General features: G+C 43.4%; 1 protein-coding gene and 2 non-coding genes across 3 annotated transcripts in view; all 3 read left to right on the top strand.

The window, feature by feature from the left end:
• The window catches only part of TEX14 (testis expressed 14, intercellular bridge forming factor), a 106,302-nt gene that overhangs the window by 28,608 nt on the left and 65,125 nt on the right, over window positions 1-12,569 (top strand). The window lies entirely within an intron of this gene.
• On the top strand, window positions 3,234-3,447 carry LOC133058001 (small nucleolar RNA U3). The gene has a single exon (XR_009693133.1). It is a non-coding gene; the product is annotated as a small nucleolar RNA U3 (small nucleolar RNA).
• On the top strand, window positions 5,486-5,699 carry LOC133058002 (small nucleolar RNA U3). Its single transcript, XR_009693134.1, has one exon. It is a non-coding gene; the product is annotated as a small nucleolar RNA U3 (small nucleolar RNA).

The following is a 12,569-nucleotide window of genomic DNA, read 5'->3' as shown; positions in this document are numbered from 1 at the left end:
CTGTCTTACAAGGTAGTCATTCTCAGCAAAGATAAAGGTTAAAATTCCAGACTTACAAAACATAAGGTGATCCATATTAAAGAGAGAGAGCTGTAAACAATCACTTTTTACCATAAGGTTCATAAGAAGGAAGAGGGTACTTATTACCGTATTGAAAAACTAAGGAAGGAGATGCCTGGATTCCTCAGCCCGGGGAGAGGCTTGCCTCTCCTCTTAATTCCTGAATATTCAGGAATTAATAAGGAACAGAGGATTCCTGATAGATCCAAAACAGCACACTGGAAGCCTCCTGTTAAATGCTTCCTCACTGGGGCTGTTTTCTGTATTTTTTTTTTTTTTCACATGTTCAAATTGCACAATACTTTTTAACCTATGTAATAGATGTTGTGTTTTTTTTCCCTACCTAACTTTTGTGTAAGCTGTCATTTTTCTTTCTTTTGACCATGCCATGTGCCCTATGGGATCTTAGTTCCCTGACCAGGGATGGAACCCATTCTCTCTGCAGTGAAAGTGTGGAGTCTTAACCACCAGTCCAGCAGGGACGTCCTAAAGTGTGATTTTTCTTTGAAATGAAGGAAAATTTTTCTGATGCAGTTTGGTGTTTTAGCTTCCTGATTGAATTTATGGGTCATATGATTTGAGGGTTTATTTTCATGCTTGGGGTGGGCCGACCAAGGGTATTGAAACAGTTACTTTCCCCTTCTCTACTCTCCTGTCAGCCAGGACACATGTAGGGGGACTTCTCTTCCTGTCCTTTGCGGTGATTTATTTCTCCATATCTCAGTTCAAGGTAAGGAAATAGGACATGTGTGTGAATACTAAGTCACTTCAGTCCTGTCTGACCCTTTGTGACGCTATGGACCGTAACCCGCCAGGCTCCTCTGTCCTTGGGATTCTCTAGGCAAGAACACTGGAGTCGGTTGCAGTTTTCTCCTCTGGGTAGGGGGGGATCATCCAGCCCAGGGATCGAACACCTCATCTCTGATGTCTCCTGCATTGGCAGGCAGGTTCTTGACCACCAGGCACCACCTGGGAAGCCCACAGGACTTTAGCCCAGAAGAGGAATGACAGAAGGCAGAGTTTGGTAAAAGGTGGTGGGCCGAAAACTAAAGGTAGTGGGCATTGTTGAAAGAGAGTGTACATCAGCTGTACATTTGAAGGTCACTCTAAAAGCCATGTGGCAGGACTTCCCTGGTGGACCAATGGTTAAGAACCCACCTGCCAATGTAGGGGACACAGGTTCCACCCTTGCTCTGGGAAGACTCCACATGCCACAGAGCAATTAAGTCCGTGTCCTCTAGAGCCTGTGCTCTTCATCGAGAGGAGAAGCCTGCACACCAAACGAGGAATAGCCCCTGCTCGTTGCAACTACAGAAAGCCCCCATGCTGCAAGGAAGACCAAGCACGGTCAAAAATGAAATGAGTAAATTAATTAATTAATAAAAAATAAATAAAAGCTATGTCGTGATTATGCTTCTGGGGAGGGGTGGGGTGCCAAGTGTAAGGCCCAGTGAAACACATACTGCATTCATCTACTTGGGAGATGATGGTAGTGATGATAGAGAAAGATGAGATCTGAAAGATATGTTAAGTGGTAAGGTTGACAGGACTTGGGGGTTGGTTTGTTGACGAAACTTCAATTCCGTGTCAAGAAGAAACAAAAATTTTACTTTAACCAGTCTGAAGGTTATAACCTGGGAATCAGATTCTCAGAAAGCAATTAGAAGTTGAAGACACAGTTACACACCTTCTTCAAAGAATCGTACATCAAAATAACATACTGAGGGCTTCCCTGGTGGTATAGTGGTACAGTGTTGGCAGGGGAGACACAGGTTCCATCCCTGGTCCAGGAAGATTCCTCATGCCAAGGGAAACTAAATCCTGTGTGCCACAACTAGTGAAACCCCCCCCCACCCCCCACCCCCAGAGCCCATGCTCCAAAACAAGAGACAACGAAGAGTAGACCCCACTCGCTACATCTCAAGACCCTGAGCGCAGCAACAAATAACCTGGGCAACCAAAAATAAATAAGTTTTAAAATGATTTTTTAAAAGGTAAATATTAATATTTACATAAAGTTCACCGAAGAACAGGTAGTCCAGGTGAACCTGTACAAAGTAAGCAGTAAGTGACCATGCCTTTCTATAGAGATGAGCAAGAATGCGATTCTTTTAAGAAGTCTCATTGCAAGTGTTAGAAGGAAAAAACATTATGGTTTCTTGCAACCTCCACAGAGCAACTAAGCCCAAGTGCTCTAGGGCCCGAGCTCTGCATCAAGAAAGAGAAACCTAAAAACCTAAACACCACAGCGAAGAGTAGTCCTGCTCGTTGATGTGGTTTTCTCCACTTAAATGCAGCCTCCAAAGAGAGGCCTTCCCTGAGCACCCAAATCTGAAGTGGCTGTCAAATCCCTCTCTGTTTGAACTCTTACCATCCTCTGCATGCCTCATCATCTCATCCTCTTGGGTAATTGTTGTCATCTCTCTCCCCTACCAGGGTGTAAGCTTTTTGTGAGAGTGAGGACCTCTGTTTGCCCAGTACCTAGAGTAATCTTTAGCACGTAGAAAGCAGAGCTGGATGACACCTACCAGCTCTGCTACTGACAGACCGCAGGCCAGTTACCTGCGGCCTTTCTGTGCCTTAGTTCCCCCATCCATAAAATGCAGCAGCCAGCTTTATTTTAAAAATTCAGAAAGTGTGAACAGGTAGTGCAATCCTATGGCAAAACCCCCAAAGGTTCTGTTTTCCAGTGCTGGTTGTCAGCCACCCGGTCCCCGTCTCTGCCTCAGTCGTGGGGACCTCTTCTGAGAGTTTGAAAGTCTAACTTCTTGGACAGGCTTGAATGCAGCCACTAAGATCGAGTAATCAGTGGGATCAGCTAGGTCCTCAGGAGCAAAGGCAGAGACCCGCCCTTTCCTGTACAGCTTTCAGGGGCGGGGCGGCTTTAGTCAATCTGTTCAGCAATGCCTCCTGGGCTTTAATGACTGGGGTTGTGATTGGCTGTCACTCTGTATTATGTAAATTAAGTTTGATTTTGAAAAACTTAAGTTACATTTTCAGCGAAAATAGTCAAATGAGTTGATAAAAGTGACCGCATTTGAAAGCTATTGCAAGAGCTCTTTCTGTTTTTTCCCAGTAGAAGGGAAAATGGCGAAGTGGTGGGGAAACTGCCTTGCCCTCAGCGAAAAGTGCACAGCTAGCACGGACCCAGCAGCGGCTGGGGGATGGAGGTTAAGACTATACTTTCAGGGATCATTTCTATAGTTTGTTACTAGAGAAGTTTCTCTGATTGTGTAGAGCACCCGAAACCATGAGGAGGAGGTGCAGTGTTCTCTCCTGAGCGTGAAGCCAGTCTTTGGTGTTGCTTCTGCAGCTACCATTGGCCATTGATGATCGTTCTTCTCTTCCTTTGGGAGAGTAAGAGGTTGAGGACACCATCTGAGTGGTTTCGCTTGTAATTGATGTTTTTCTAAAAAGAGTGAGTCATTTGTAATGCATGTTATTCTACTTATCAATGCATGTTATTCTACTTATCCATCTTAGTTCTGTAACTGTCTTATGCTTTATGTAAGATGTACCTTATTGCTATTGGCAATAAAAGGTTTGTTACCTTTTATAGCTTTGTGTGTGTGCTAAGTCATTGAAGTCATATTTGTGTCATGTGAGTTGTATGACAGGTTTTTCTCTATCAGGGGTTTCCTAGGCAAACATACTAGAGTGTTTTGCCATCTTCTTTTGCAGGGCATTTTTCTCCAGCTAGGGATTAAACCTGCGTCTCTTTGGTCTTTACCATTATCACCATTACTATCGCTATCATTAGTCAATTTTACTCTCATTGCTATTAAATCTATGTAGTTATTCCATGAGTTTCTCTTTATGGATCTATAGTGTCCAAGCTTTCATTGTAAGCCTAAATTAGTTCTTGGCTCTCTTTAAATATTGGGAGCTGTGAGAGGAGCAGTTTATGCTCTGGAATATTCCTTGGTCTGTTATTTACTAGTTGCAGGGTCCTGGGAAGTTCCTTGACCCCAATCTGTCTCTCTATGTAAATGTAATACTAATAGCATCAACACATAGAGCTGTCATTAAGGGTGAAATTAGATAAAGCAAGGACAGTAGGTGAGCGCTTCTTTCCCCCATTGTGAGAATGCTCCTCCTTTAAATGAGAAATCCCTCTTTCTCGTCTTTGCTGTAGCAGCAACATCCATTGAGTTGTTCAGGTGCAGACCAACATGTCAGTCTTTGAAACCTCTTTCCCTCACACCCCACCCCTCCTTCTGCAGCAAGGAGTCCCATCCTACCCACTGAATTTCCAAAGCAGCCCCTGTTTCTCCTTCTTCCTTGCAAGCCACCATGATCTCTCCTTCAGACACCTTGCTTGCAGTGGCCTCAGAACTGGTCTTCACAGCTTCCAACCTCTCAATGGCTTCCCTCACACTTAGAATCCAGACTCCCTGGGAGCTGGACTTGCCTAGAAAATCCTCAGACACTGACCTGCCTGCTCCTCCTCCTCTCCTGTGTTCTCTAGCTGTCTTCCATTCGCTGGAACACACAACCTTGCTCCTTTCTTTGGGACATTGTATTCATTGTTTTCTCCACTTAAATGCAGCCTCCAAAGAGAGGCCTTCCCTGAGCACCCAAATCTGAAGTGGCTGTCAAATCCCTCTCTGTTTGAACTCTTACCATCCTCTGCATGCCTCATCATCTCATCCTCTTGGGTAATTGTTGTCATCTCTCTCCCCTACCAGGGTGTAAGCTTTTTGTGAGAGTGAAGACCTCTGTTTGCCCAGTACCTAGAGTAATCTTTAGCACGTAGAAAGCAGAGCTGGATGACACCTACCAGCTCTGCTACTGACAGACCGCAGGCCAGTTACCTGCGGCCTTTCTGTGCCTTAGTTCCCCCATCCATAAAATGCAGCAGCCAGCTTTATTTTAAAAATTCAGAAAGTGTGAACAGGTAGTGCAATCCTATGGCAAAACCCCCAAAGGTTCTGTTTTCCAGTGCTGGTTGTCAGCCACCCGGTCCCCGTCTCTGCCTCAGTCGTGGGGACCTCTTCTGAGAGTTTGAAAGTCTAACTTCTTGGACAGGCTTGAATGCAGCCACTAAGATCGAGTAATCAGTGGGATCAGCTAGGTCCTCAGGAGCAAAGGCAGAGACCCGCCCTTTCCTGTACAGCTTTCAGGGGCGGGGCGGCTTTAGTCAATCTGTTCAGCAATGCCTCCTGGGCTTTAATGACTGGGGTTGTGATTGGCTGTCACTCTGTATTATGTAAATTAAGTTTGATTTTGAAAAACTTAAGTTACATTTTCAGCGAAAATAGTCAAATGAGTTGATAAAAGTGACCGCATTTGAAAGCTATTGCAAGAGCTCTTTCTGTTTTTTCCCAGTAGAAGGGAAAATGGCGAAGTGGTGGGGAAACTGCCTTGCCCTCAGCGAAAAGTGCACAGCTAGCACGGACCCAGCAGCGGCTGGGGGATGGAGGTTAAGACTATACTTTCAGGGATTATTTCTATAGTTTGTTGCTAGAGAAGTTTCTCTGATTGTGTAGAGCACCCGAAACCATGAGGAGGAGGTGCAGTGTTCTCTCCTGAGCGTGAAGCCAGTCTTTGGTGTTGCTTCTGCAGCTACCATTGGCCATTGATGATCGTTCTTCTCTTCCTTTGGGAGAGTAAGATGGAGAGGATACCATCTGAGTGGTTTTGTTTATATTTGTTTTAGGTTATATGCTGTTTATTTTTCTTTGCTTTCAATTTATAGTATTTAGAGCTAGTGATATCTGCCTTTGGTTGTGTTTTGTCTTCTTAGTGGTAAAACAGGTTATGTGAGTGGTTTTCTTCATTTCAGTTGCACCTATGGGTTCTAGTACACTGGACCTCCCAATCCACCATTAGCTCCCAGAGCTTATTCAAAACTCATGTCCATTGAGCCAGTGATGCTATCCAACCATCTCATTCTCTTGTGCCCTTTTTCCTCCTTCCTTCGATTTCCCCCAGCATCTGAGTCTTTTCCAGTGAGTCATTTCTTTGCATCAGGTGGCCAAAGTATTGGAGTTTCAGCTTCAGCGTCAGTTCCTCCAATGCATATTCAGGAGAACTGATTTCCTTTAGGATGGACTGGTTGGATCTCCTTGCAGTCTAAGGGACTCTCAAGAGTTTTCTCCAACACCACAGTTCAAAAGCATCAATTCTTCGGCACTCAGCTTTCTTTACAGTCCAACTCTCACATCTGTACATGACTACTGGAAAAACCATAGCTTTGACTAGATGGACCTTTGTTGGCAAAGTAATGTCTGCTTTTTTAATATGCTGTCCAGGTTGGACATAGCTTTTCTTCCAAGGAACAAGCATCTTCTAATTTCATGGCTGTAGTCACCATCCGCAGTGATTTTGGAGCCCAAGAAAATAAAGTCTCTTACAGATTCCATCATTTCTCCGTCTATTTGCCATGAAGTGATGAGTGAAAGTGAAAGTCGTGTCTGACTCTTTGAGATCCTTCTCCAGACCAGAATACTGGAGTGGGTAGTCTTTCCCTTCTCCAGGGGATGTTCCCAACCCAGGGATCGAGCCCAGGTCTCCGGAGTTGCAGGGAGATTCTTTACTAGCTGAGCCACAAGGGAAGTCCAAGAATACTCGAGTGGGTAGCCTATCCCTTCTCCAGGGGATCTTCTCAACCCAGTTGAGTTTTAATTTCATGGCTGCCATCACCATTTGCAGTAATTTAGGACCCCCCCCCCCCAAATAAAATCTCTTACTGTTTCCATTGTTTCCCCATATGTGGTTTCCATACATATGTTCTTTATGTGGTTAAGTAGATTTTTCTGCTAGTGTCTTGTTTTTCGGTGGTCATTTCATGTATTTCTTGGAGGTGAAGTTTGTCTATCTCTAGCAGCTGAGCCTTTTTTTCTCCTGGCTGTTCAATGGGTACTGAAGTATCCTTCATTTGATTTTTTGAGTGAAGGGTTTTTGTGGTTTGCCTTTTCCTAGGTAGATTAGGTTTGGAATATGATGCAAGGAGGTAAAGGATAAGCTTGCAATGCAGGCGGGTTTGACCCACAGGTGGGGAAGATCCCCTGGAGGACTTGGCAACCCACTCCAGGATTCTTGCCTGGGAACTGCCATGGACAGAGGAGCCTGGTGGGCTACAGTCCATAGGGTTGCAAAGAGTCAGACACTACTGAAGTCACTGAGCATTTCCCACAGGCTACAGGGAAATACATATGCAGTCTGGGCATTGATACTCAATTAGCTGATACACCGATCTTATTATGAGTAATAGGATAGGAAATTGCAAGGAAAATGGATTCAAAGTAGCTTTAAACTTAATTTTGATATATCCTTAGTTGTTTTAAGATGGTTTCTTTGCCCCCTCCGTGTTGTTTAAGTGCAATTTAAAATCAGCCTTTTTAGTATAGTATGCTGATATTTTTATTTTCTTCCTCTAAATATTTTTCTTTTGAACCTCCCTTTTAAATTATTTCAGGCTAATAGATCATGTATTTTTCCTGACATCTATCTTCGAAAGCTACTCTAGCTTTATGCTGGGGCTGTTAATACATTACATTTGTCATTGCACCCTGAGCTAGAGAAATCAGCAAAATCTCTTAATTTTACTGAATATTACATACTCTTCTCTTTAGGTAAAAGCAGGCTTAATTTCCTGTTGGAGGTAGTAATGCCTTTCGAAAACTGCTCTTATTTAAGTGCTTATATTCAGGGAATTCCCTGGTAGGGATGGTTGGATGGCATCGCCGATTCAATGGACATGAGTTTGAGCAAACTCCAGCAGGAGTGGTGAGGGACAGGGAAGCCTGGGGTTGCAGAGTCAGACACCACTGAGAGACTGAACAACAATGACCACAGGTTAGGACTCCGCGTTGTCACTGCCGAGAGGGTTCAATTCCTAGTTGGGGAACTAAGATCCCACAAGTCAAGTGCAGCCAAGAAAAGAAGAGAGATAAACAGTGAGAAATAAAGTATTTCCTGTCATATAAGTAAACAAGGATGTCACAGTCACCAGCAATCGCAGCCCCCACAGATATGAGGTGTGAGCCCTGAGGAAACTCAGGAAGAACATCTGCCATCCGTTGAGCAGCCATCAGACCACAGCCACTCCCCATGGTGAGCTCCAGGGAAGCTCAGAACTGAGACTGCTGGCCCCAGTTAGCTAAGTGAGTATCAAAGGAGTGTCTCTGTGAGCCCAGACTCTTGCCTCATCCATAGACAAGCACTAAATTCCTTCACTTGAGATACCTAGTTTTCTTTAATTAAGAATAATCTTTTGACATTCAGACTACCTGCCCTTTGTTGCAACAGTTCTATAGAACCTGGCTCCTCCCCTCCCCTCCTCAGAGCAGTTCTCTCAGGGTCGCTTGAGATGCTGTCTCCCAGGCTTGGAAGGTATAAAATTTCCCACCACATAAATCAACTCTCCACTTTTAGGTTGTGAATATTTTTTTAAGTCCACAGCAACAGCATATATTCAGCCAATACAATTTTCATGCCAGTGAGTTAAGCGTTTCCCCTTGCAGTTTCACTTACCCTGGTCCCTGTGCTTAAATTTTTAATGATCACTTTTGTCCTATTTTCACTTTTCTACTTGAGTTCATAGCTTTAAGAAATCACTTCTCAGGAAATATCTGGAACATGCTTTCTTGAGTGATTTTTTAAAAACTTATTTTTCTGTTTAAAAAAATTGTTGTTTTTGGCTGCTGTGCGGCCTGCAGGATCTTAATTACCTGACCAAAGAGTGAACCCATGCTCCTTGCAATGGAGGCATGGACTCCTAACCACTGGACCAACAGGGAAGTCCCTGTTAAAAATGTTTTTATTACAAAAATTGGGACTTCCCTGTTGGTCCAGTTGGTGCAGGGACTTCCCTGTTGGTGCAGGAAGCCCAGGTTCTATCCCTGGTCAGGGAACTAGATCCACATGCCACTACTCAGAGTTCAAATGCCACAGCTAAAGATTCCATGTGCTGCGATGAAGACCCGTTGTGGGTGCATACTCAGTCACTCACTCATGTCCGACTCTTTTCAGCCCCCTGGACTGTAGCCCACCAGGCTCCTCTGTCCATGGAATTTTCCAGGCAAGAAATACTGGAGTGGGTTGCTATTTCCTCCTCCAGTGGATCCTCCCTACCCAGGGATCAAACCTGAGTGTCTTGCACCTCCTACATTGGCAGGCAGATTCTTTACCACTGTGCTACCTGGAAGCTCCTGGTGCAGCCAAATAAATAAATACTAAAGAAAAATGTTTTTATTGGGAAGCCCTGGTGGCACAGTGGTAAAGAATCCTCCTGGCAACGTAGGAGACTCAAGAGACGAGGGTTTGATCCCTGGACTGGGAAGATCCCCTGGAGAAGGAAATGGCAACCCACTCCAGTAGTCTTGCCTGGAGAAACCCATGGCCAAAGGAGCCTGGTGAGCTACAGTCCATGGAGTCGCAAAGATTCAGACACAACTGAGCACACATTCCCAGTGCTTTGACAAAGCAGGCTGGTAGCTGGGATGTTCTTCAATCTTTTATTGCAAAAAATAAGTTATTTTAACCAGTGGAATCAATAATATACAAATATAGTCTAAAATTGCTAATCTACCTTTATGAAATTGGTATCACACTATAACATTCTGTAAGTTGTTTTTCTCATTTTTTTGAAATTCATATATTTATTTCAAGAAACAGGAAAAGACAACAAAATCATTCAAAATCACTATCAGCAGAAATTAAAAAAAAAAAAAGAAATTGAGAGCCCTCTCTGATGGTGTTTGTTTTGCCTTGTTTTGTTTTTAATGCTTAAGAAAGTAGTAGTGGGTAAAAAAGTAGTGGGTAAGTTGATACTGTAAGTTTATTCATTTGGTTGTTCATTTAATAAATATGAGCAAAGGGATTTTATATTAGAGCAAACAACAAAGGAGCAAACAAATAGCAGTTAGTTTAGTGTGTGTGTGTGTGTGTGTGTGTGTGTGTGTGTGTGTGTCTGAAGGATAGAGTATGTATAAGATGTTTTAGGAAGTAAGCACTGAAAGGCAAATTGGACCAGACTCTAGAATGCCATAAAATCCAGGCCAAAGATCTTCTCCTGAAACGCAGTGGGACCCCACAGTCCTTGCCACCCATGTCTTTAGCCTGCCTTTGGTCTGTGGAAAACCTGTGTCACCTAGTGTGTGTGTGGGTCCAGCTGCTCGCCACTCAAAAGCCAGTAAATGGGCCAGGTTGGTGAAAAGAAAAATTTGCTTTATTTCAGATGCCAGCAACTTGGGGGGAGGGTGGTGGATATCTGACAGCACCTGTATCACTTGCACAAAATAGATTATCGTTTGAAAAAATTTTTATGTCCATTTTTGGCTGTGCTGGGTTTTTGTTGCTGTGCCTGAGATTTCTCTAGTTGTGGCGAGCGGGGAGCCCCTCTCTAGTTGCGGCGTGGAGGTTTCTCATTGTGGTGACATCTCTTGTTTCGGAGCACAAGATCAGTAGTTGTGGTGCGCGGACTTGGTTGCCCTGCAGCATGTGGGATCGTCCCAAACCAGGGACCCAACTCGTGTCCCCTGCATTGGCAGGCAGTTTCTTAACCATTGGACCACTGAGGAAGTCCAAAATGGATTATTTTTTAAGCTTAAATCCCATTACTGGTTTAAAAAGTGTTGGAATTTTAATTTTTAATATTTATAAAGTAGGTGTTATTTGCTAAACTCTGTTAGATACTTCAAATCCATCATTTTAGCTCATAAGCACTCATTGATTGAATCCCCAATGTTGCCTGCTTGCTTAGATTTTTGCTTTTCCCTTTTAATAGTACATTTTGTCTATCTGTATTCTGATAGAGAGCTAATTCATTTTAATCAAATGCCTAATATTTTATTATCTCTATGTACCATAATTTATTCAACTGTGCCTGTACTGGTAGATATTAAGATTTCCTTTTTGGCTGTTTGTTTTACCAGAAACAATGCTTTGATAAAGTAATTGGTAATAAATTTTTACATAATGGGTTTTTAATACTCAAAGTGGGATTTCTGGGTCAAATTTTTAATAAGTATTGCTACATTGCTTTCAAAGGCATTGTAACTGTTCACACTTCCAGTTGCATTTAGGAAAGTGTCCCCTGTTCCCACCTCTTCTGTAGCACTGAATATTTTCTCATTTTCAATTTTTTTTTCAACCTTTAAAGGAAGTTTATTCTTCTTCCCACTATTTCAACTCAGACATCATGTTGTATTGGTTTATTGAATATTCCAGATTAGGGTGAAATATCCATCATTTCTAACATTCCTGGCAGAAGAGCTTGTGCAAAGGAACGTGATGAGTAAGAGGGGCTGGGGGACTACAGGCCATAGGGTCGCAAAGAGTTGGACAGGACTGAAGTGACGTAGCAGGCATGCACACACATGGTTCATTATGGCTGAAATAAGGGGGGATTTGGTGCAAAATAAGGCTGGATAGACTCCTGTGGGCCAGACCGAACCAGAATTGGTAAACTGTTTAGAGAAGGGCTATCTTTAGCCCAAGAGTTGAGAAGTAACTCTCCACTTAAAAAAATACACAACGTGAGAGTTGCGAGTCAAGTTTTATTTGGGGTAATATGAGGGCTGCAGCCTGGGAGACAGGATTTCAGATAGCTCTGAGAAACTGTTCCATAGAGGTAGGGGGAAAGGTCAGTATATATGTGATTTTGGTAAAGGGAGGGTACATTCAATCAAGCACATTTTTTTTCTTAGAGTTTCTGCTAGTCTCGTGAAGCTTCTGCGAGTCACGAGAAAGTGTTGTCACCATGAAGGATTTTAGTGCTTTTCTAACTATGAGGAGATACACGAATTGGGTTCATAAAGTCAGCTCCTGAGACTATCTTAACTATCTCAGGACCTGTCCTGCCAGTTCTCTCCAAGCACAGAGTGCCTCATTTCTGCTCTCCACCTCGAACTCCCTCAGGGTGTGTTGAAGGTCAGCAGCACGTGATTTAAACCTTGTGGAGGTAGATAGCAAGCACCCATGGCAAGCGCCAGATTGTAGCTGACACTACCAAAGCTTTAAGCAGGGGGATGACGTACCGTCCTGCTTATTTAAAGGCAATTTTTATCTACATAAGAATTCCTTGGTTTGGGAAAAAAAAAATCCCAAACAATGTTTTTATTTTGGCCTTTTGATCATAGCATAAAGCGGTTTGCAAATGTAATAGGTTTTGGCTTCAGGTCGTTCCTTTCACCATGCACTTGGTCCTCTCGTGAAAGACCTTGCTTCGGCCGCTAGTCTCAAAAGAGGCGGAAAGCTCCGTCTGCCGCGCAGTCTGTAGTCGTCATCCTTTTACATAATCCTGATGCTGCGGGTCTGCCGGGACAAACGGGGAGGGGCTGGAAATACCTGGCGTGTGATTGGCTGCTTAAAAACCGTATGTTAATTAAGTAGCAGTTTGAAATGTCCTCTGAACCGCTGAGAGTGTTCAAAAAGCTTTGTCAGTCTTTGGTTAATGCAAGGATTCTTTAGAAAACACATGCCAGTGTACATTTTGAGAGAATAATACGTTTTTTTAAAAAACTCACCATCAGTGAACTATGTATGCGTTTTGTACACCTCTT

This window comes from Dama dama, chromosome 5 (genome assembly GCF_033118175.1).
Source record: "Dama dama isolate Ldn47 chromosome 5, ASM3311817v1, whole genome shotgun sequence".
Taxonomy (NCBI): domain Eukaryota; kingdom Metazoa; phylum Chordata; class Mammalia; order Artiodactyla; family Cervidae; genus Dama; species Dama dama.
This window is presented reverse-complemented; position numbering and strand designations above follow the sequence as displayed.